Below are 23502 nucleotides of genomic sequence, written 5' to 3' on the forward strand. Positions count from 1 at the left end.
GCACTCGCCCCTCCCCGCCGGGACTCCGGCGTCGGTATGCTGCCGGGATCTCGGTGTCAGTAAGCTGACCGGCGGTCTCCTGACCGCCGGTCAGCCGTACTACACCCCACTCACCAACCCCGAAAGCTTAGTAATACTCCTAAACCAGTACTCTGATAATACTGAAACAAAACTATAGATGGGATGGAATAACGGTCTTGCAGATGGGAGAATGGAAGGAACAGACCCCTTCCATAAGGTCATCCAGGGTTATGACACTACAAGAAGACCTGACACATGAAAATTGGGAATCAATTTAGGAAGGGTCAAAAACAAAAGGTTAGCAGTAGGGAGAGAAACAAGTTTAAGCTGAGATAATACTTATCCCAAACCTGCAGAGAAGCTTTTGTAGATGAAAGAATCAATACGCTAGAAGGACAGAGGGACTTAGGTGTCCATAGAAGGTCTACTACGGGATAGGCTATAGTATACATTGTATCTTAGCTGGGCTATGAGCAAATCCTCCTGATACCTAGCAAGACTTGGGGGCACCAAGCCACCCTGAAATTTAGCCAGGATCATTATAGAATGAGCTATTTTTATGGTGGCATAGTTTCCGGAGATAGGCAGACAGAGTAGCTTGGCCAAAAGGAGATTTTTAAACGGACCTTTAAAGAGTTGTCTGAAGCAATGACAGAGAACTCAAACCAATCTCCTATGTTACAAGAGAACTAGACACACAATATAATGTGCACAGAGAGAATATTCAAGAGTGCAGTGTGGAAAAGGAGACCTCTTTAACCTTGGTAGCACGCATCCACTTAGCTTTACAAGACAGAGAGCGTGAAATCAAAAGTCGTAAAGAGAGCAATCTACACAGCCAACAAGAGAGAGACAGATATCACTATTTTACAGCGCTGTAAGGAAACAGACATACAACAAGCAGCTAAGCATCACAAAGAATGCAAAGTACTGGAAAAGAATGCACTAAAAGGACAATACAAATGTAGCAAAAAGAGAGAAGTAAATTGCTGTTTTGAACAAAATCTTATAATTCAGCATGAAGTCATAGAGTAGCCATCAGTACTATACAGATTGAGTATCCCTTATCCAAAATGCTTGGGACCAGAAGTATTTTGGATATCGGATTTTTCCGTATTTTGGAATAATTGCATACCATAATGAGATATCATGGCGATGGGACCTAAGTGTAAGCACAGAATGCATTTATGTTACATATACACCTTACACACACAGCCTGAAGGTAATTTTAGCCATTATTTTTAATAACTTTGTGTATTAAACAATGTGTGTGTACATTCACACAATTCATTTATGTTTTATATACACCTTATACACACAGCCTGAAAGTAATTTAATACAATACATTTAATTACTTTGTGTATTAAACAAAGTTTGTGTACATTGAGGCATCAGAAAACAAAGGTTTCACTATATTAGTTTCATTCAAAAAATTCCGTATTTCGGAATATTCTGCATTTCGGAATATTTGGATATGGGATATTCAACCTGTAATACTGTCACTTATGTCAAAATAGGGAGAGAAGGCTAAATAATGGAAATATATATTAAAATAGAGCATAGAAGGCACTGGAAAAACTGTCTCGCCAAACTCTGATGTTAAATATAGGCTCTTTCATTGCATTGGTACAGAATGAGAGAAATCTGTGGAGTAATTGTCATGTGACTTTGAAAATAAAAAGTGTGAACAAAATATTACAACAGAAACAAAACTTTTCAGTGAGGAAAAATAACAAACTAGTTTTTTGCACTTTCAATTGAATGGGGGAAAAAAGTATGTACATATGGAAGGTCAGCTCACGGGTCGTTTGGGATCATCAGGATCGACCGAGCTGTTGAGGCGTCCAATACATTTGGTAGATCATTCTAACACATAACTGTAAATACATTTGCATGAATAAATGAATGAATGCAGCACATAAAGTTTTTTTCCATTGAAATAAATACTGGGCAATGCTTAGTACAAAATATTGAGGGGGAGAGAATGCAAAAGAGGAGAGAGATAAAGTACCAACCAATCAGCTCCTAGATGCCATGTTACATGCTGTATTTCAAAAATGAAAGTTCGGAGCTGGTTGGTAGTTTATCTCTCCCCTTTATCTCTCTCTAAAGCTTAGTATATTTGCCCCTGAGTTTTAAACGACACCAAATATCCGCTGTAACTTTACTTTAGAATGAGACGTGTGTATCTGCATGTGTGTTTCTCCCTCCCTGCGTGTGCTCGTCTGCGCGTGCCCCTCGGAAACATCCCTAGAAGTGTTGGAAATTGTGACTTAACGCAATATAAACTTTCTTAATTAAGCCAATTAAACATCCGTTGCAGTATGCAATCTATAAACTCCACCAAAGACTTAATGAAAAGGTTTTCTGGCGCCTTGAGCAGGTCTCAGCAAAAGGCTAACATCTGTCCTGCCGAACGCAGGCCCTGGTGAGCCCCAGGCAGTCAGCATAGCAGCAGATGCTCTCCGTGGTGCTGAAAGCCTAAGCCCAGAGGTCACGCTACAAGACAGAATTAGCCATGTTTGCGTAAATAAAATTCTTGTGTTAAGAATTCCCTAAAAGTACTGGTAATGTCAACACATTCCAGCACGTCCTTCTGTGTACTGAGGGATTAAAATATAGGTTTTATAAATGCTGTCTTATACTATGTGCAAGATGAAGATCATTTTATAAAGTGTTCACAAGTAGACTCTTTAACATCGGGGGTCATTCAGATCCGATCGCACGCTGCATTTTTTTGCAGCCGTGCGAGTGGGTCTGTACTGTGCATGCACAGGGGCCACAATGCGTAGGCACGTCGCTAGCTGGCGACTGGTGTCGCAGGGCAGCGAAGAAGCTAACGAAGAAAGCAATCGCACCGGCAATTGCAAGCAGATTGACAAGCAGAAGGTGTTCCAGGACGGCAACTCACCATTTTCTGGGAGTGTCCGGAGAAACGCAGGCGTGCCCAGCCGTTCCGGAGGAGGGTTCCCGATGTCACAGCCAGCCCGGATCGTTGCAGCATCTGAGTAAGTCCTGGGCTGTGCAGAAACTGCACAAACTTTTGTTTGTGCAGCTCACTGCACAGCCCATCGCACCCCTGCAAGCCCTTACCCCCTACCCCTGTAGGCGGCGATTACCTGGTCGCAGCAGTGCAAAAAATAGCCTGCGTGCGACCAGGTTTGGATTAGGTCCATTAACCATAGTTGGACAGATCTACAGAATATGGGGGGTAATTCTGAGTTGATCTCAGCAGCAAGTTTGTTAGCAATTGGGTAAAACCATGTGCACTGCAGTGGGGGCAGATATAACATGTGCAGAGAGAGTTAGATTTGGGTGGGTTATTTTGTTTCTGTGCAGGGTAAATACTGGCTGCTTTATTTTTACACTGCAATTTAGATTTCAGTTTGAATACACCCCACCCAAATCTAACTCTCTCTGCACATGTTATATCTGCCCCTCCTGCAGTGCACATGGTTTTGCCCAACTGCTAACAAATTTGATGCTGCGATCAACTCAGAATTAGGCCCATGGTGTTTTAAAAGGTCATTTATGAACCAGAAATAAAGCAGAGGTGTAGGCTAGCATATAACGGACCCATTGGTCAGTACCTTGCATACTCACAAGGGCAAACTCACAAGAGCACACACCTTGGCATTTTAAAGTGCATTTACTCAGCTACCATGCATGGTCATGTGCAGATGAGGGCAATGTGCCTGTCTGCTGTTGAAAATGTGCCTTCACCGGACTGCTTACTGTCAGCTCCGGACCAACTTCCTTATTGATTATGCTGTTTCCTTTTTATCTTAAAATGCTTATCACTGGAAGCTCATTAATTTTTTACTCCACATAAATAAGTCATGAGAGAAGAATGTCACTCACATAAATGTGCTTTTACCATACGAAATGCACTTAAATAGCACAATAAGCATCCTCTGGAATATAATGTGTGTGTGGAGTGTTATGCAGGGTTAAGCAAAAAAAAAAACTCCCAGATTTTAAAGGTTAACAAAAAAAGGCATGATAAATATGCTATTCAATATTTTAGTACATAATCTAAAAGTGCATGTGATACAGTTTATTTTCAATTGGTTTTGAATATGATATCGTCCAGATGGTGGTCTTTATTTGTGATACTGTATACAGTTATAGTCAATTTCTGAAGTTTTGCATCATGTGGCTGGTCATTTCCAGTGTTATCCCTGCAACTTCCTGATGAAGCTCACTGTCATTTGTCCGGCTGAGAGTTGAGGTCTACAAACATCGACCAAGAACCATTGATGAACTGAAGGCTGCTATAAGCCAAGACAAAACAAGACCATATTCAAAACCAACGGAAAATAAACTGTATTCCATCCACTTTTACATTATGTACTAAAATTGTGAATAGCATTAACTGTGCCTTGTTTGTTAATCTTTAAAATCTGCGAGGTTGTTTTGTTTTGCCTCACTCTGTATAAACAATGCATGAATATATATAATATACATATTGACGGTATGTATGTGCACATATATATATATATATATATATATATATATATATATGCACTTTTAGATTATGTACTAAAATATTGAATAGCATTTATCATGCCTTTTTTTGTTAATCTTTAAATTCTGGTAGTTTTTTTTTTTGCATAACCCTGCATATACATATAGATTGTATATGTGATTATATATACATATACTATAAATGTGTGTGAGTATATGTATATATATATATATATATATAAAATATAAATCACAGCTTCTTTGCGCTACATTAAGTTCCATGTAGGGATGCTTGATTTGATATGTAAATGCACCTTGATCTTACATTGAATGCATTATTCAAAAGTCTGCTGACAGATTCCATACAGAAGAGCATTAATAATTAAGCAATATATTTGTAAAATCTGATGCACAATACAGATTAACTCATCGTTTGTATGGTAAAGGTCCAGATGTTATTAGCTATCACTGGCAGCAATATGAATTCACATGAATTATTAAGGAATAAAATAATAGGCTATACATAGTCAGCAGCAGGGATGTGGTATTGTCAGTCGTTTAAAAAGAAATCATAAAATTTCATGTTTAAAAGTCATGTTTCTTTGTATAATAATAATTCACTTTCCCCACTAGATGCATAAATTAAACTTATTAAAAACATTATAAAAAAAAGTACATTCGTCAATATTTTTATTTTAGGCTCATACAGTAGCTTTTGAATTGGTGGCTCCATTGTGCAGGAAAGGGATACTTAATACATGTAGCTTCCAAAACTACAGAAATTGGGCCAAATGGGCGCTATTAGGCATCACTGCTGTGTCTTTGGATGCAGCAGCGATGCAAAAATATGCAGCACTAAATGACAATGGCCACAGCTATTAGTCTCTGGGTAAGCCTAAGCTTACTCAGAATGCTTGCTGGAACTCCGGGGCCAGGAGATCTGCGTTAGAAAAGCAGACCCTGGCCTTGGTACGCCTACCAAATGGGGGTTATATGCCCCCGTTTTGTAAAATTGTCCCTGTTGCAGCCAGTTGGCGCCAAGAGAGGGGAGGAGAGGGTACAAATTACCTGGGCCCAGGTCTGATGGAGGGACCCATTGGGGGCCCATGTCCACGCCTCCTGTGCTTAGGCCATGCCCCCTGAAGAGTACCTGGGTCCAGCCAGGCTCTCTACTGTCCTGGCTGGGAGGCATGCCATGTTCCTGTGAATGCGTGCTTCTCATGTGCTAGAGACGCCCCTAAAGTGGTGTGGCCATGCCCCCAGCATGCTGTGGTCACACCCCCTACAGGGGGGCCCAGGAAGTTGTTGTACTGGGGCCGAGGATTTCTCTTGGGCAGCCCTGGTTGCAGCCTCCAAATGTCTGCAGTATGTCAATCATTCTGAGGCTTGTGTGCACTGCGTGTGATCTCAGACACAGATACGCAAACCATTGGGGGGGACATTAAGGGCCTGATTCAGAGTTAAGAGCAAATTTAAAAAAAGGAGCAAACCCAGTGCAATTTGCTCCTAGAACAAACCATGTTGCAGTGCAAGCCATGTAAAAACATTTATTCACTTTGCATGCAGGAAAAGTACTGGCTGCTTTTACATGTAGCAGGCAAATACTGGGCAGGTTTGTTTTTACTAGAGATTTGCGCGGATCTCCATGTTTTGTTAATGATTTTAATTCATCATCATGTTTTGGTTTTGGCAAAACCACCCTCAAGTGTTTTGGTTCAGATTCGGTTTTTGGATTCTTTTAAAATCTATAAACATTGATAAAAGAAAAAAAAATCAATAAAATCAGTAAGATCATGAAATTTGGACCTGTTTATATGCAATCCAAAGCCCAAGTTCCAAACTGACAACAGATCTGAGCCAGGGCTTGGTTCCACTCGGAACCCCAAAATGATTCCGAACTGGGACTCGATTCGACTCGGAACCCCTAAGTTCAGGTTTGTTCATATTTCAGGAAAACCGAACCGCTCATCTCTGTAAGCTGGGACACACCCTTCCCAAATATAAATCTCTGCATTTGATTCTTAAATATGTGTTTTTATTGAAACAAAAAAAAATAATAGTTTTCAAATAAAGGTATGTCCAACAGACAGGCAAACGATTCAAACAAGAATCAAAACAATACAGACATCAAGAAATACAATGAATTAAAGTGCCATAGATTTCAAGAATACATTACACAAGATATAAACCTGACTGCTCTGATTGGGTCCACAATAGGGTCAAAGTTACACTGAAGGAACAGAGGGGCTAATTCAGACCTGATCGCTAGCAAGCGATTTTTGCACTGCTGCGATCAGATAGTCGCCGCCTACAAGGGGAATTTATTTTAGCTGTGCAAGTGTGCGAACGCATGTGTAGCAGAGCTGCACAAACTGATTTTGTGCAGTCTCTGACCAGCCCAGGACTTACTCATCCGCTGCGATCACATCAGCCTGTCCAGGACCGGAATTGATCGGAAGGATCCCTCCCTGCAAACCCATGGACACGTCTGCGTTTTTCCAACCCCTCCCTGAAAACGGTCAGTTGCCACCCAGAAACGCCTTATTCCTGTTAATCTCCTTGTGATTGCCCGTGCAAACGGATCCGTCGCACAAACCCATCCGCTTTGTACCCGTGCATGTTTTGCAGGTAACCCAGCAGGTGCACAGGTGTATTAATTACTCACAGACACATTTTAAAAGGTCCGCAGGTGGAGTTAATTATTTCACTTGTGATTCTGTGAGGAGACCTGCAAAACATGCACTGTGTGGGGACCTGAGGACCGAGTTTGAGAACCTGTGCTCTATGATATAACACATAGGTTCTCAAACTCGGTCCTCAGGACCCCACACAGTGCATGTTGTTTTGCAGGTCTCCTCACAGAATCGCAAGTGAAATGAATTAGCTCCACCTGTGGACCTTTTAAAATGTGTCAGTGAGTAATTAATACACCTGTGCACTTGCTGGGTTACCTGCAAAACATGCACTGTGTAGGGTCCTGAGGATCGAGTTTGAGAACCACTGATATAACACAATAATTAACCGAATAAGGGCCCTCATTCTGAGTTGTTCGCTCGCAAGCTGCTTTTAGCAGCATTGCACACGCTAAGCCACCGCCTACTGGGAGTGAATCTTAGCTTAGCAAAATTGCGAACGAAAGATTCTCAAAATTGCGAATAGAAATTTCTTAGCAGTTTCTGAGTAGCTCGACACTTACTCTGCCACTGCGATCAGTTCAGTCAGTTTCGTTCCTGGTTTGACGTCACAAACACACCCAGCGTTCGCCCAGACACTCCCCCGTTTCTCCAGCCACTCCCGCGTTTTTCCCAGAAACGGCAGCGTTTTTTCACACACTCCCATAAAACGGCCAGTTTCCGCCCAGAAACACCCACTTCCTGTCAATCACATTACAATCACCAGAACGAAGAAAAAACCTCGTAATGCCGTGAGTAAATTACCAAACTTCTTAGCAAATTTACTTGGCGCAGTCGCAGTGCGAACATTGCGCATGCGCAATTAGCGGAAAATCGCTGCGATGCGAAGAAAATTACCGAGCGAACAACTCGGAATGAGGGCCAAGATCACATTGTAGATTTGCATTTATGGTAGAAAAAGTGTGATGGGTAAGACACATTATTTTAATCTGTACAGTTTGATCTCTACATTGTGGCTGCAGTTAGGTGGTTGGCTCTCTGTAATTTGAAGAAGATAATAAATAATACATATGAAACCAGTATAAATAAAAGAAAATATGACTTCTATATAACTTGCACTATATAGTACATTTTATAATATCTAACGCCTAACCATCCTTATTTTGTCGGGGCACTCCTGTCTTCAGGGGACTGTGATGCTCTCAGTTGATCATTATGTTTGTCCTGATTTACAGGAGGTTGAGATGCATTGGCCAAAAATTTTTGCATTTCATAAGGTCGTATTTCCAAAAAACATTTCCTACAAAAACAAATGTAGTGCCATCTGACTACTGGGATTCCTGGGAATTACTATGGCAAGTAAATCATGTGAATTAACATATTTTATTAAAATAAGCAGCCTCTGTTGCTATGGTGCAAGATGGTAGTTATTATAGCACTATCCTTGGCTATAGTGACATTTGTAGTGCTCGATTGGAGTGGTAAGTGTCATATGGAGTGTCATATGACAAACGTGAGGGCTGAATGTGTTTGGGGTCAGCATGCAGGTGCTTTGCAAATATGCATGCCTCGTTTTGCATGTAATTGCAACCCTATCGTACTCAGGTAAAACATGCATAAATTATGAGGATGCCTGCAGCCAGTCTGATACAGTTTTGTTTGTAACCCCTTAGTAACCAAAATGTGTCCGTGCAACTGGTTCTTGGTTCCACCAAACTGGCAACCAATCAGCTGCTCCGTAAAATTGTATAGTATGCAAATTATAAATGTTACTTCAATGCTGATTGGTTGCCATGGGCAATTTCCCCCCTAGCTCACTTCTCCACACTCTTCACTGCTTCATTAATAGACCCCTTAGTATTTTACTGAAACAGAGGATCAAATCTTCTAAAGAGGACAAGAGAAGTTGCCCATAGTAACCAATCAGCTTCAAGCTATCACTAAAATGTACTTGATAAATGATGGTTTGAACCTGATTAGTTTCTATGGACTACTTCACCACTTGTCATCTTTAGAAAGTTTGATACAAGTGATTATAGTAACGGTATATGGATGATAGATAGACAGTGTCTAGGTCAGAGGCGTAACTAGGGTTTTTGGAGCCCAGGGCAAGATGAAGAGTGGCGCCCCTCCCCCACCCCCCCAAAAAAACTACACCAAAAGAAGTATGCGCGCGCGCGCCAGAAAATGGGCGTGGCCACGTACCAGAAGGGGTGTGGCCACTGAAAATGGGGCGTGCCAACATGACTATCACCTACCCCCTGTGTCGCCTCTCAGCACACTATCACCTACCCCTTGTGTCGTCTCTCAGCACACCGTCATTCAATTTTTGCACAGTACGCATGCAGAGTCCCCTTTTTACACAGTACCAGATACACAATTGCCCCACAGTGCCAGATACACAGTGCCCCACAGTGCCAGATACACAGTGCCAGATACAGCGCCCCACAGTGCCAGATACATATTGTCCCACAGCGCCAGATACAATGCTCCACAGCGCCAGATAAAATGCCCCACAGTGTCAGATCCACAGTGCCAGATACAGCGCCCCACAGTGCCAGATATAATGTCCCACAGTGCCAGTTAAAATGCCCCACAGTGCCAGTTACATGCCCTACAGTGCCAGTTGCATGCCCCACAGTGCCAGATACATGCCCCACAGTGCCTGTTACATGCCCCACAGTGCCAGATACATGCCCCACAGTGCCGGATACAATGCCCCACAGCCCCCCATCCCCGGTCACTCACCGCTTCCTTCCCTCTGTGCTATGTGAGGGGAGGAGAGCGCAGCGCCTCTCCTGCCCCTCAACGATCCAGGTCTCCGGCGGCTATGTGGCGCCGGTTCGTTAGCCAATCAGAGCTCGCGGACCAGCAGCCAATCAGGAGCCGGTCCGCAAGCTCTGACTGGCTAACGACGCCGGAGACCGGACACACGCAGCGCTGCTGGCAGCGCCGCGCTGCAGTGGCGGTGAGGACATTGAGGGGAGGGAGAGACGCTGCGCTCTCCTCCCCTCACATTGTGGCATGACGGGGGCGAATGGGCATTATGCCCTGACCTTAATACTGTAGATGTTCTATACCACACCCATAATAACGGGCGGATGACTTCATCATATGTCACTATGTTACTTGTGGAACAAAGAATGACCCAGTAATGCTGTATTTGTGAAATGTACATTGATGAGTATGGGCAAAACCATGTGCACTGCAGGTGGGACAGATATAACATGTGCAGAGAGAGTTAGATTTGGGTGTGGTGTGTTCAAACTGAAATCTAAATTGCAGTGTAAAAATAAAGCAGCCAGTATTTACCTGCACAGAAACAAAATAACCCGCCCAAATCTAACTCTCTCTGCACATGTTACATCTGCCCCACCTGCAGTGCACATGGTTTTGCACATTAGAGAACAGTTTTGCTGATGCGATCTGGTCTGAAGTAGGCCCTAAATACGTTCCTGATTTACCAAAACAATGGGGGTCATTCCGAGTTGTTCGCTCGTTATTTTTTTTCCGCAACGGAGCGATTAGTCGCTAATGCGCATGCGCAATGTCCGCAGTGCGACTGCGCCAAGTAAATTTGCTATGAAGTTTGGTATTTTACTTACGGCATTACGAGGTTTTTTCTTCGTTCTGGTGATCGTAGTGTGATTGACAGGAAGTGGGTGTTTCTGGGCGGAAACTGGCCGTTTTATGGGTGTGTGTGAAAAAACGCTGCCGTTTCTGGGAAAAAAGCGGGAGTGGCTGGAGAAACGGAGGAGTGTCTGGGCGAACGCTGGGTGTGTTTGTGACGTCAAACCAGGAACGACAAGCACTGAACTGATCGCACTGGCAGAGTAAGTCTCGAGCTACTCAGAAACTGCACAGAGAAGTCTTTTCGCAATATTGCGAATCTTTCGTTCGCAATTTTGATAAGCTAAGATTCACTCCCAGTAGGCGGCGGCTTAGCGTGTGCAATGCTGCTAAAAGCAGCTTGCGAGCGAACAACTCGGAATGAGGGCCAATATGTAATTTTTAGGGTGCTGACAGAAATGAAGACTGCATTTTTTTACGTTGTGTCTGTTGTAGTTCACATTATAGCCATGCAAATGAAATGCTGGAAGGTGGCAGAAATCAGCTTGGACATCTTCTCCGAGTCTCTTGCACACTTTACATACAATAAAATATTTGAATGGAAACCAAACTGCTGAACAAAAAACTAACTTTTTATTAAAGGTCATTCTGAGGCTCCTTACATTCACAAGTTGTGTGTAAGTCTGCTTTTATGGGTTTTTTAGAATTATTTATCCATCCTGCAGTCAGATTCCAAGGAAAGTTGGAAAGCTGGCAACTTTTATTGAGATATCTTGCTTCTGAACCCCTAAAGGCTCATCCAGCTCACACATCCCCCTGTACACACAGAGATGCAATTACGATTGAGATGTACATGTATTAGAAACAAACTGGAAATGTGTTGGGCGTTCCTGGGTGTGACTGGGAGGTGGCAATTCTGATACATGAAAATGTGTCACTGAACTGCTTGTGAACTCAGGGCTTAATTCAGACCTCATCGTAGCAGCAAATTTGTTAGCAGATGGGCAAAACCATGGGGGTCATTCCGAGTTGTTCGCTCGCTAGCTGCTTTTAGCAGCATTGCACACGCTAGGCCGCCGCCCTCTGGGAGTGTATCTCAGCTTAGCAGAATTGCGAACGAATGGTTAGCAGAACTGCTAATAAATAATTCTTTGCAGTTTCTGAGTAGCTCCAGACCTACTCACAAATTGCGATCAGCTCAGTCCGTTTAGTTCCTGGTTTGACGTCACAAACACGCCCTGCGTTCGGCCAGCCACTCCCCCGTTTCTCCAGACACTCCCGCTTTTTTCCCTGACACGCCTGCGTTTTTTAGCATACTCCCGGAAAACGCTCAGTTACCACCCAGAAATGCCCCTTTCCTGTCAATCATTCACCGATCAGCAGTGCGACTGAAAAGCGCCGCAGGATCCACAGCAAAACTGCTAAGTTTTTAGTTAAATAACTAAGCGCATGCACCATGCGTGCCTTGCGCATGCGCAATTAGCAACAAATCGCAGCATAGCGAAAATCGTCAACGAGCGAACAACTCGGAATGACCCCCCATGTGCACTGCAGGGGGGGCAGATATAACATGTGCAGAGAGAGTTAGATTTGGATTGGGTGTGTTAAAACTGAAATCTAAATTGCAGTGTAAAAATAAATAAATATTTACCCTGCACAGAAACACTATAACCAACCAAAATCTACCCCCCCCCATTTTTTCAAGGAGCATGTCTTGTGGGGAAGGGTCATGACAAGATTGATGGGATTGATCCCACTTATATGCACTTAACTTGAGAGCTCGTTATTCAGTTATAATACCATTTATTAAATAACACATTTTAATATACTGCCATACCCAGGATTCAAACCTATAACCTGTTGAATTCTGTTCAAGCACCATACTCATTCAGCTATTTGATCCTGCATAAAAACTGTGAAGACTATTTGAAGCTACCGGTACTTTGTAAAAAAAAAAATAATAATAATCAGCATTGTGATTGAGCAGATCTATGCAGTGTGCAGCCACACATCCAATTTCGTGCAGCCACACACTACATAGATCTGCTCAGCCGCAATGTTGATCATTTTTTCGCAAAGTACAAGGTAAGCTTCAAATAGTCAGAATTCTCTAGCTTAGAATTATCTACCTTTCTATGCAAGGGCAGATAGCTCAATGGATAGATTGTCTGACTGCAATGCCACAGGCATTGGGTTCAAATCCCGGGTATGTCAACATCTTGAAATGTAATAAAGTACAGTGTGACTGAATAACAAAGAAATCTCAAGTTGAGTCTATGAATGTTGTATAGGTATTAGCAACAGAAGGGGTGGGGGAAGGAGATGGGGTGGTCAGGAGATGCCAGCCTTCAAAAAGGGGGGAAGCTGCAAGTGAAAGTAATTAAAATAGATAACTGACAAGTGCCGCCAACAGTGCCCCCTACCCTGCAGCGCTATGCCCCCTCTGCACACACCTAGTTGCGGCCCTGGCTATGGCGCATGCACAGTCTGCTCAAACTCAGTAGAAGCAGATACATATGGACTTATGTGCAACTTAGAATCAGGTCATCAGTGTTTCTCAGGTGTTCTAGCTATATGCTCAGACTGATTTTATATCAAATAAGGAACAATAAAGGGACATAGCATAGGGATCTTGCATAAAAGTACTGCTTTTATGAGAAACATGTATTTTTTATCATCCCTGTGCTACTAATAGAGATGAGCGGATTCGGTTTTACTCGGTTTTAACCGAATCCGCTCATCTCTAGCTACTAACTGCAAAACTCTTGTCCAAATGCATTGTGACATAATTCTAAAATCCATAACTGTCTACAATATGAGGTTAAATCCAGTATTTAGTCACTCAATGCTTTGCGCTAATACTGTATCTAAATATAATGTAAACTATTTTCTCATTAATATCTTTCATTTACAGCTTGTAATCTGATTTCCTGCCAGAGGGGGCAGCGTTGCACCTGCAGTAATCTGACGTTGGTCCTCATAAAACTAATGTTAATGCTTGTAGAATCTAAATCCGCACGTCTTCTGCTGGGTTTAATCCCACTGAGCTGTCCATTGTAGTTCAGTTCTGTCCATCACAGTAACCGTATAACGATGTATCCACTTTCCCCAGCGCTTCTAACCTTGCACTTGTCAGTCCTGAATGTAATTTCCCATTGAGCTGTGACTCAGTCTGAACAGTTTTTGATTTTGCTATCCTACAGAATGTTGTGCCACCTCCAGATTTGCCACATTGCTACATACACTCTCCTCTTACATATTTATGAACCTTATTTCACATTAAATATTGTGTACGATAGTGAAGAGCGTGCAGGTCCCAGTGCAGGCTGTTTGGGAATGACAGAATCTATTTTACTCTGGTGTAAAAATTGTCACTTTAGGTGCAGTCTTTGCCAGGTTCCAGATCTAGGATCCTTTTCTGTTCTACAGTGATTAGTGGCATCGTTTTATTTTTCCTGCACAAAAATACATATACAGATGGAGCCCTGCTCATCGATCCCTTTAATAGGATTAATTGAGCCACTGTCTGCAGTGTCGGACTGGAGCATGAAGGGCCCACTGGGGGTATGCAGTGGTAGGGGCCCATGATTAGAGGTGTGGCCAGCCTCCAAAGAAGGTGTGGCCAGCCACCACAGAGGTTTGTCTAACCATTATAGAGTAATAATATAATAATTTATATAGTAATTAATGCTAGTGCATGCATGATAATGTGCCAGATTAATGACAGCAATGTACTGTAGAGAATACATCATAATCCTGTGCAGTATAACGTAACATATGTATAATATATAATTCACAGTCTAGAACCTGATCCCTAGAGGAGGAGGGCCCCCCAGGCAGTGGGGCCTACCGGTGATTTTCCCTGTACCCCTGTGGGCCAGTCCGAGCCTGGCTGTCGGACTTAATCCCCTGCTGTAATGACTTAATCCCCTGCTGTATTGTTCTCTCTGTATTGTATTGCAGCTGAGAACAATGGATGAAAGGTTTAGGCTAATAAATCTTGGTGCACCATGGCGCAGCAGAGAAGCCTAGATGAGCGAGGCTCCATCTGTATGCAGGGGCGCCGAAAGGAAGAAGAAAAGTAAATATTGGGACCCAGGCTTGTTGGGTGGCTATGGTAGGAGCCGGGCCCGTGCTTGAGTCAACTGCAACAAGAGCACGATTTTGAAATTTTTGGGAGGGGTGGCCAGACCAGAATTTGCCCACACGTCCCCTCAGTACCCGGGCCTGTAACTGCTCTCTGCTGCCCTGCATATATGCACATAAACAGGTGCTCACCGCCAAAATACCACGTTGTAGTACATTCATGAAGTCTGTGTGACTTTTTATGGAATAGGGATCCATCATAAAAAAGCAAGTGCTGATCAATGCCAGCACTACAAATTGGCACACTTAGGCAGTCGCCCAGAGTGCCAATGGTTGTGGGGTCTAAACCACTAAAGGGGGAGATGTATGAAGCCTTGGAGAACAATAAAGTCCAATAGCTGCTCAAAGCACCCAATCAGCTTTTGTCATTTCAAAGCCTGTGCTAGATACATGACAGTTACAAGCTGATTGGTTGCTTTGGGCAACCTCTCTACTTTATCTTTCTGCCCTTGAATGAATTACACTCACTCAGCATTTTTAATGCTCTATGGTAGCACTCACATGCTACTCACTATCCTCAGTGGCATCGAGATAGGGTACTAATTGCCTGGGCCTAATGGGGTCTGCCACTCACCCGTCCCCCTCCCTTACCTGGCAGCGCCATTTCTGTCTGTCAGCTGAGCACGTGCTGCTGTGTACTGGGCTGCGGTGGGTGCAGGAGGCTGCCACCACTGAGCGGCAGCAGTCTCTTCAGGTGCCACAAATAGTAACTTTCCTTTTTATGTGTAAGGGGGCATGGCCATGACTTCTTACATTAGGCCACACCCCCTCAAGTACCTAGGCCCAGCCATCCTCTCAACTGTCCTGACTATCCTATAGATCTGCTGGCTGCTGTTCCCCCATGTCAGCAGGTAGCCAATAGGTTGTGGACTGTGGGTACAAATCACCCATGCCTCTGTAGGTCCACACCAACAGGGCTTGGCCGCTCTTGACAACACCCCCTGAGTACCCAGGCCCATCTGATGTCTCAGTATGTCAGTGTTACACTGTCAGTGTGGAGCTTGCCAATGATGTTATCACCAAATGTAACTGACTGAGGGTTTATTATTATCCATATTATATAGAAACTGATAAAACTGAGGGATCAGTACTAAATGCCGCCGGCCGGAATCCCGGTGGTCGAAATACCGACGCCGGAATCCCGACCACACAATCCCGACAGGGGTGGCGAGCGGAACGCAGCCCCTTGCAGGCTCGCTTCGCTCGCCACTCTGCGGGCACGGTGCCTCGCTACGCTCGGCACACTATTATATTCTCCCTCTATGGGTGTCGTGGACACCCACGGAGGAAGAGTATGTCGGGATTGTGGCGGTCGGGATTCCGGCGTCGGTATTTCGACCGCCGGGATTCCGGCCGGCGGCATCTTGACCGCATCCCAAAACTGATCATTATATTTTAACATCTAATAAATAGAGACAGAATGAGATTGCCAGATTACTATGTAATTATTATTTTGTTGGATGGTTTGTGTATTGTAATCACATTTAAGCCACAGGTGCAAAGCATTATGCCACTATCAACCAGGTATTTATAGGGGCACCTGGATCCCTGTCAGTACATGCTTCTGATGAAGCTGGGTGCCCTTAACCCAGCGAAACGCGTTAAGGCCTGAGATTGCTGCCACATGGATGCCTGAACCATTTTATTCTGGAATTACTTGGACTGTTACACTGTCCTTTGGATTAAAACCTGCAGCGTTTGGCTACCTTGTGGATCATCCCTCCAGCCCATACATCTGCAAATTCGATGGCTCGGAGACTGCTTTAATAAGATCCGGTAAACCCTGCTGCATTTTGCCGATACTAATGGACGTCTTTTGGAGAGGATCCAAATCCATTATATGATAATAAAACAGGAGCTAAGCCAGTGGCATCTTGAACTTATGCTTTTCTATCAACAATATTTGTGGCATCTGTAGCATGTATTGTTTTTATTTTATTTTATTGTCTTAATTATTTTTAATAAATATTGCTGTATTAATACAGACCATCCAAACTCTTAAGATGTTCTGCTGTGAGCGCTGGTATAACCTTATTATTTTTCTTTATTAACACTGTGGAGCTGAGGATGACATGGTAAGATTCAACGTGTGGGTGTACAATTTCTGAAGATGGGGCACCGTATAAATCTCCCCCAGCACTTGTGCCGGCTGTGATGCCGACACAAGTAAAAGCACCGCTTAGAAGTCCTCCGTACTGTTGCTATTGGACAAACCCCATCAGTAGTTTTAATTTTGCCTTTTTCCGTCTGACATACTGCTGTTTAGAGCCTCCTTTATATCTTAATTAATCCACCAATTTAAGGGTGATGGGGATCAGGGCTGTCTTTATTACATATGTCACAGTTGTAAACTTGAATCTTTTAATTAGATTAGGTAATTTGCGCCAATACATACAATTTTCCAAATGAAATAGGATGGGAAAGTGCAAAGGTGCCCGTAGAAGTAATCGCCTGTGTCTGATCACCAGAACCTCAGAGGACGTGTGAAAATCAAGACGTTTGCTGGCTCCTTGGACATCTGGTAAGTCGGGAATGCCTTCCCAAGATGCGCAGCTGCAGCCCTCGACATTGAAGACTCCAACTCAGCAAGAAAAGGAAACAATAAAGGAGTATATCATTGTACTAGCTCGCCGGCACAGGAAGTGTTAGCACAGTATGACATCAGCAAGCATTTGCTAAGAGAAGCATGAAATTGCAAGGAGTGGTGGGGAAATCCCTAAGGGACTGCAGGCATCAGTCTCATGCTGGGACGCCACATGTAGCTATACTGGTCTGTTTAGTCCCTGGATGAGCAACGCTGGCGCCAGCCTAATGAATGTGCAGGTGTCCCATTTCCGCATGGAGCAACATCCTGTGGCAGTATTGTGTAAATCATGCAGCTGTAATAAAGGGTTTCTTTCTGGATAACAGTTATAAACATTCTAATGTTGCACTCAGGTTAGTGATTTTATTATTTCCAGCTACAAAAGTATACTGGGTGAAGCAAACCATAGCCAGCAATTATACGTGCAATTCCACTCACCGCCTGCAGGTGTCAGCACTGCTTGTCTAAAATTTGCCATGAATATTTTAACCCTTATGTCAGTCAATTTCAGAGGCCATTGATATACTGCAACAAGTACTTTCATAATTAGGTTTACCATGCTATAACTTTAAACTGGGATACTAATGCATTACACAGATTCTGTGGCTGGCTGACTTCAAGACTGTATTTCTCCTGGTTTTAATCAGTCACAGAACCTGTGTAATCAATGTGCTTCCTGGGTTAAAGGGATGGTATGGTAAGCCTAACCATAATTGCATTGTTGCAGTGCAGCCAGTAGTTGTGTAGGTTGTGTGTCTATGTTCCCTTCATGATCAGGACCAGGAAGTCCAGTAGATAACTTCCGCCCTTACAGCACCTAAATGTTTTATCCATTCTCTTTTTGTTTGAGGTTATTTCCTTATTTCTATGCACCATTGGACCCTCGCGGTCTAGCTTCGCTCGCCACACTTCGGGTTCGGTGTCTCGCTTCGCTCACCACAGGTTGCTGTTCCAAATAGCTTTTGACATGGACCCAGGGGCTTATGGGAAAGTTCCTCTCCATGAAGGGTAACTAAACGCTACCGTAGTTTCATTGGTTCAGTGCAGCACCATCCTTCCAATATCAGAATGCCACTGCACACTCCCTTAGAATTAGGCAACAACCCTGGTCAAAGGCACAATGCAGCACACACAGATGAGTGTTGGAAGATCCAGTCACTGACAAAGGTGCTTGAAGTTTCCTCACAGAAGGCTGCTCTGTTTTTGGCTCATTAACTAGCAGGTACGCAGGTCTCCCTGTATACAGCTGAACTGTCAAACATTCTGACAGTCATTTACTGGGACATTAGGCAGCTAATGAAGTCAGTTCAATATCTGCTGCCACACGCAGGTAAAACAGACAACTTTTTATAAAGCAGTTTCTCTTTTTATGCTTAACTGTTTCACCACTGTTATGAATTCTGAGAGTTGCATTCTGTGTCTCCCCGTTCCCAAACACTACTGATAAAGAAATGAAGGGAGCCCTGTAGACACATATATCGAGATGAATGAATGGGCAGGCCATCCAATACTATATGATATGTTAAAATTGCTACAGTACGCTTGCCCATTCTAAATGACTCCCACTGCCTAAAGCCTCTTAAAAGGGGCAAACAACCTCTGCATTACATAGCTGGCTGGCAGTTACGGAATAGGTCGGCAGCTACGGGGTATTTCAGGTGGCATACTTAATTATTGCACCTGAATATGCATCATGTGATCAGCTCATATCCAATTACAAAGTGCCATCTTCAGCTCACAATAGGCCGCTGTTCTCAGTACAACAAATAACTCCTGATTGTACAGTAGGTTTAGTGGACCAGTGGGCCCAGGGCTAGATTAGAAATTGTCTGGATGGGATTCAGCTCCGGACCCACACAGAAAAATAGGCCTATCATCATGGCACTATGATAATGACCAGCCACCCAGCTGGTCACATAGTCCACCATAAATCATAAATGTTAAAATTGTATTTCTTTTTTCCTCACAAAATGATGCAATATTTCTACTTTTACGTATTTATGGTGACATTGGGGCTGATAGTGAAGGGTATATTGCCACACAAGTTACTGGCCACACCCATACAGCACTGGTTACGCCTCCTCTGCTTCCCACAATAGGCCCTTGATCATTTTCAGTCCCAGGCCCATGTGGCCCTAAATTCTGGCCCTGGGTGGGCCAACCCATTTGAGGGTAGTGTGAAATGGGTGCTTTGGACATTAAGGCGTCTATTTACTAAGCCTTGAGCGGAGATAAAGTGGACGGAGATAAAGTACAGGCCAATCAGCTCCTAACTACCATGTCACATGCTGGGTTTGAAAAATGACAGTTAAGAGCTGGTTGGCTGGTACTTAATCTCCATGCACTTTATCTCCATATAAGCTTTAGTACATAGACCCCTAAGGGGTCTATTCATGAAGCAGTGAAAAGTGTGGAGAAGTTGCAAATGGCAACCAGTCAGCTGCTACGTATAATTTTATAGAATGTTACCTCAACACTGATTAGTTGCCATGGGCAACTTGTCCACTGGCTCACTTCTCCGCCACTCTTTTCACTGCTTCATGAATAAGGGAAGTAGTCAAAATTCTGGCGGTCGGGACCCCTGGCATTCAGGAGACCGACACCGGAATCCCGACAGCCGGCATTTTACAGACAGCCGTCATCCTGACACCCACCCCTAATTCCCACTCGTTTGTTGAGTCCACACCACAGAGTGGGAATAGAACCTGTAGCAAGCGAAGCTCGCCACCGGGCCTGCAGCCTGGCAAGCGCAGTGAGCCCACAAGGGGACACGTAGCCTCGCTGCCGGTATTATGGCAGACGAATGCAGCTGCCAGTATACTGACAGCCGGCATCCCGTCTGCCGGTATATCATACTGGACCCCATGAATAAATCCCTAAAGCTTTTACAGCAAGAAAGACTGTCTGTCTGACACCACCCTAAAAAGTTAAAGGGAATTTGGGGCATTTATGTTGGGCAAGTACAAGGTAAAATATTGCATCTGCTTTTTACATTTGACCCTGCATTCAAAATGGCTCTGTCAGGGGCCTCTTGTGGACAAAACTATCAAGATGCACCATTTCTTTCATGAACAGAAGAAAAGTAATACAGTATGGTGAATAAATATACAACCCTGGTATATAAATAATTAAAAGTGTGGTTGACTATGTAAGCGGAGGCATTCTCTTTATACCTACACAGGCACAGGTGTTTTTCAGAGCTCAAATCTGCTTCTGGAAATGTTAGCCCAGACTGCCAATGTGCGCACAGAGGCGCTCTTAAAACATGGGATTGTTTGAACTTGAAATCAATATAATTAAAAGTTAAGAATGATCAAATTAACATACGAATGAGACAAAGCCTATTTGTCCTCTTACTTCCCTGAAATGTTTAATTACAATATGTGTGTGAAATGATCAATTAAAAGTCAGCGCTGTGATGAATCTGAATGAATGATAGCGGTGGCCACGGAACGCTAGTAGGCAGATTTTGAACTTGAACTTCTATTTAGAGCAGGTTTCAAACTTCAATACTGAAGGATCCCAGATCGAGTATATTAGTAGGATTTCCTTAAGATTGCTCCCAGCCTATCTTTTCCTTTTAAATTCCTAATATAAATACTACTCGATGTATATTTTAAAATGCTATAGTTATTAGACTATATTTTGTTTCTGGGACAATGCTAGTAAGTCTGCTTACAGATCACGCTTTCATTAGAGGTCATTGTTTGTCCACTTCCCTATATACATGGCTTAGTGACTCAGGGGGTGGGATGTACTAAAGGGAAAATGCGGTAAAACCCCCGTTTTTGGGGGTTTTACCGCATTTTCATATGTACTAAGATCCGGCCGACGGGTTTTCGACGACAAGTGTATCGCCATCTTTTGATGGTGGTACCCTATACTTTCGAGACTGCCGGGCGCCGCACCTGCTGCCGCCAAATGTCGCACCCACCGACCCCTCCCCTCCTCACCTCTCTCCTGGCAGGCTCCTGGAGCAGCAGCACGATCCCCCGTCTCCTTCTTCCCCGCAGCAGAGCCATTTGTCCTTCCAGCTGCAGGGGGAGAAGGAGGCTGGGAGGTGACGGTCCCAACAGAGACCCCCTGCAGTCCTTCTCACAGGTATCGCGGGGGGTCTCTGTCACCACATTGCAATGTTTTTTGCATATGTTAGTACGGAGGGCGGCGAGGGGCAGCAATGTATTTTAATACATCTCACCCAAGACATGTGTGGCACTGGCATCATAAGGGACTAGGGGGGATATGTACTAAGCCTTAAGGGGGAGATGTACTAAGCCTTGCAGAGTGATAAACATGAGAGAGATAAAGTACCAGCCAATCAGATCCTAACTGCTATGTTACTGGCTGTGTTTGAAAAAATGACAGTTAGGAGCTGATTGGTTTGTAATTTGGGGCCAATTTATCAAGGAGTTTTAGCTATTTAAAACTTGTTACGTATGATAAATGGTGCTCCAGCCAATCCGTTCCTGTCATGTGTTTGAAAAATGGAAGTTGGGATCTGATTGGCTGGAGCACCATTTATCATACGCAACAAGTTTGGCATGGTTCGGAAAGGTGTGAATATTACAGTGAGCAGGAGCAGGCACATTGGTGGCAGACATACCTCAGTGAAACTATGGCAGAATGAATATTTGTGTAAACGTTTCCTTGTGTTATGCATGTTGTCCCACATACAGTGCAGTATGGTTTTTGTATGTGTGTCACATATTTGTAAGGGTTTTGGGTGAGAACCTTATTGGCCATCCTCTCCCCATGTTGATAATGGCTCTATCCTAGAGGTTCTCCAACACAGTCCTCAAGGCTCCCCAATGGTCTAGGTTTTAAGTTTAGCCATGCTTGGCCACAGGTGACTTAATTTGCAACTCAGTCAGTTTCATTAAACCATCTGTGCTGAGCCATGCATATATCTAAAACCTGGACCGTTGGGGTGCCTTGAGGACCGCGCCTGAGAATCTCGGCTCTAACCTACTGGTAGAGCTAAAGATTCTGATACCTGGGGGGGGGGGGGGGGGACACAAAGCTTCGGCCAACCTTCTGAAAAAGAGGAGAACCTGAGGATGTGGCAGAGGTGAGCCTGAAGACTCTTGCCTTTTGGCTCTGGAGGTCGGGGATGTCAGCGGGTCCCTCATTGCTTTGGTGAGGATAACCTTAAGATTCCTTTCTCTTTTCCAAGGGGCCTTATGGTTCTGGGAAGATGGGGAGAAACAGGTCCCTTCTCCTTCAGGAGAGGGCCCAAGGCCCAAACTTCCAGCACAGATTTAGCACTGCACTGGACAATGGAGCATACAGTTTAGGCTTAAAAAATAAAGGAAATATGTGTTGTTTCTCATAGCAACCAACCAGTTTCTGCCATTTTATTCAGACAATTAATAATGTCCTCTATAATTATACTGTACATGTGCACTACAGAATACACATGACACTTAAGCCAGCATAATAGTGCAAGACCCATACATTTCAGATTGTACGCAATCCGATGTTTGTTCTAAGCTGTGCATAAGGGGTCCTGTGTCATCGGACGCAGACTTCCTGGAACCAGCAGATGGGTTCATTGGTCAATGTGATTAATCTTAGGCTTTCGCAGACTGGTCGAGTGCTGTGACCACCGCGACTGATGGTCAGACGCCGCTCTCGGATTGCAGGAGGCGTCTATTTCCTACATCTGCCTCCTGCTGCATTTGGACTTTGGTTGTACAGTATTGCACAGCTGCTTCCTTGCGGCAGGGCACTATCGTCCACATCAGAATCAGAACCGGTGTCCGGCCATGGAGAATGACTCCCAAATTGCCAATTTGAATATATCTTGCCTTAATTCCATTCTGCAGGGGTTTTATTGTTGTTTTATTGCATCTTTTGGTTTTATACGGGAGTTTCCGGGTAAAGAACAGATCTGGAGTATTATATCACAGGTTAATTGGAGGCTATTTGACCTCTCTGAGATTGCATGGCAGCAAACAGTCATTCTCAGCGAGGAAGGTGATGTGTTTTGGGAAACTGCAGTATTACCGACTTGAATGAAAATATGAGTCCTGGAAGCTGCATTTTTATTTTCCATTTCATCATTTCTATTATTATGTTTCT

This window comes from Pseudophryne corroboree, chromosome 9, assembly GCF_028390025.1.
Source record: "Pseudophryne corroboree isolate aPseCor3 chromosome 9, aPseCor3.hap2, whole genome shotgun sequence".
Classification (NCBI taxonomy): Eukaryota; Metazoa; Chordata; class Amphibia; order Anura; family Myobatrachidae; genus Pseudophryne; species Pseudophryne corroboree.